The sequence below is a fragment of the Euprymna scolopes genome, unplaced genomic scaffold (assembly GCF_053919585.1).
Source record: "Euprymna scolopes isolate OS-2025 unplaced genomic scaffold, ASM5391958v1 sca55, whole genome shotgun sequence".
Lineage (NCBI taxonomy): Eukaryota > Metazoa > Mollusca > Cephalopoda > Sepiida > Sepiolidae > Euprymna > Euprymna scolopes.
Window position 1 is genome coordinate 39119 of NW_027633602.1, and position 2274 is coordinate 41392.

Here is a 2274-nt window from a genome sequence, read left to right on the forward strand (position 1 = left end):
TATAAAAACAGTGCACATAATACAAAAAAAATGATACTTACCTGACCCTCGCCCTTCGGGGCCTGGGCAACAAGTGTCAAGCAAAGACCAGCAAGACCTTGGTCAATGTAGGGGCAACCTTTCATACCAATTGTACCTACCCAGTTCCCATTTCCCCTTCACTCCTCACTTTAAAAATCGGACTTGTGCCTAATTTGCTTGGTGGGGGAGCAAATAAATACTACCTGGCATCGAGGTTACGGCGATCAATAAGGTCGTTCTTCCAGAGTGAGACCCTTCCATTGCACTGCGGTTTGGTTGACTTTTGCGATCGTCCCAAATGTGGAGGATTCGGGTGCATTATTTTTAAGTGTGGGGTCTGCGTACGCGCTCACCCCGATAATTCAATCAATATCAGATATTCTTCTCTAATCCTTCTACTGATAAGTAAACGACATAATTCCGCTCCGTAAGTCTACAACTCTCACTGATAGTTTCCCTTTTCTCCAATCGCCCATCTCTGTACGCGCCACAAAACAACCGAGTTTTCCAGATCAGTTTATCATCCACTTCTATTCCAACGTTCAGTAACGTTTGCATTGAACATAATCTTTTCTGTTATATAAAAATCATTGATTTGATTTAAGTAAATAGGACAGTCCCTGGAGTGATTGTTACGAGTAAAAACTTTAGCTATGGAAAAGCCTTTAACAAATAAATAAGTACACAGCCTCTCCTCCATTTTGTGAATGGGATTTGTGCCTAATTATTGATTTTTGTTTAACATTTGCAGTGGCGGCTCGTGCATGGAGCTGTCGGACTGCAGCACGTCCAAGTTATTTCTACACAATATTAATGATAAAATTAAAAATAATACGTTTGTTTTTATTATTATTTTTTTAAATTTTTTTATAAAATCATTAAGTTTTATGTCGGTATCTCGAAATTCATATAAAAACAAAAATAAAACTTGCTTGGAGCTATGAAATTTACAGTTACACTTTCTTAATGAAATTCTCTTGTGCGCATGCACAGATTAAACGCTTTAGACAGCCGATGGAAACCTCCGCGTCATGAAATTCGTTGTTTGCTTAGAGTGTGCGCCTGTATTGATATGATAACATTGTTATTGAAAAAAAAGGAGGTTTACTTACATTTTTTAAATTATTATTAAAATCTGCATATAAGGTGTTCTTGTACATAAGATATTGTGCTTTTTTTTACATACGCACACTTTTAGCGTTGCGATTTAAGTCGGTAGCAGACGGAAATATATAATATGCAGAAACTGTTTTTTTTTATTAAAAGTATTCAGGAATTTAGCAGTGAAGCTAACACGCGACCAAGGCTAAAAACTAAATATACAATAAATAAATCTTACCATAAAAATAAAGTTACTTTTCCATCTACCTGCTTTTTTTGTGTGTTTTAAGTAATTTTTAAATGCTATTTATTTTGCAAAAACTTTACAAAAAATGTAGAAAATAGTTTTTTTGACACAACAGAAACATTTCTATGAAAGTAAATGAATATAAAAAATCACGGACAGATCACTCAAACCTAAAACAAAATCCTCTCTATTTGTGTAAAGTTACCTATTTTTCGAATAATCGCTCAAAATTCGAAAATCAAACATGATTTTCTTCCACTCTTGTGCAATTGGAGTGAAGCATCCTTGTATATGTACTCCTAGTTCAGCTCCTCTAGGAACTTCCCTGCTCGCTTATCTTGTTTCCATCCTTCTTTTCCTGCCTCTATCTATTTTTCGGTTTATTTTTTCTTTTGATTTTTGTAATCTGTGTCGGTGGTTTATTGTGTACATCAACTGTGTTCTCCGGTATGACTCCTCCAAAGTTTTCAACAAGCTTTGTGATTGAGGTTTATTGAGAAAGGTTATCATGATGGTCTTTCACCATTTGCATTGTCACGTCCGGTGAACTTTTAATATATTAGCCCATGCTTACTATAGTGGCTCGGTATGCATGGTTGAATTCAGTGAGGCCTAAGCCCCCTTCTTTTCGTGGTAGGTATATCCTGTCCATGCATTGGTTTCGGTATGTTACCTTATGTAGGGATAGTTGTTTCCTAGTGTTTGTATCGAGCCTGTTTATGTTATATTGAGGCCAATCTATGGTATCGAAACAGAACGTTATCTCAGGTATTGCAAGTTGGTTTATAGTCGTACTTTTGTTTTTAGGGGTTGGTTCAGATTTGAGGATCTTTTTCTGACGTACTGTATATTCTTGTTCTGCCTTACGTCTCATTTTTTCGTGTTCCACATTGATGTTTTCCTCA

General features: G+C 36.1%; 1 non-coding gene across 1 annotated transcript; it reads left to right on the forward strand.

Moving 5' to 3' along the window:
* Positions 1–217: 217 nt before the first annotated feature.
* LOC145275024 (U1 spliceosomal RNA) lies at positions 218–379 on the forward strand. The gene has a single exon (XR_013867039.1). It is a non-coding gene; the product is annotated as a U1 spliceosomal RNA (small nuclear RNA).
* The last annotated feature ends 1895 nt before the right edge of the window (positions 380–2274 follow it).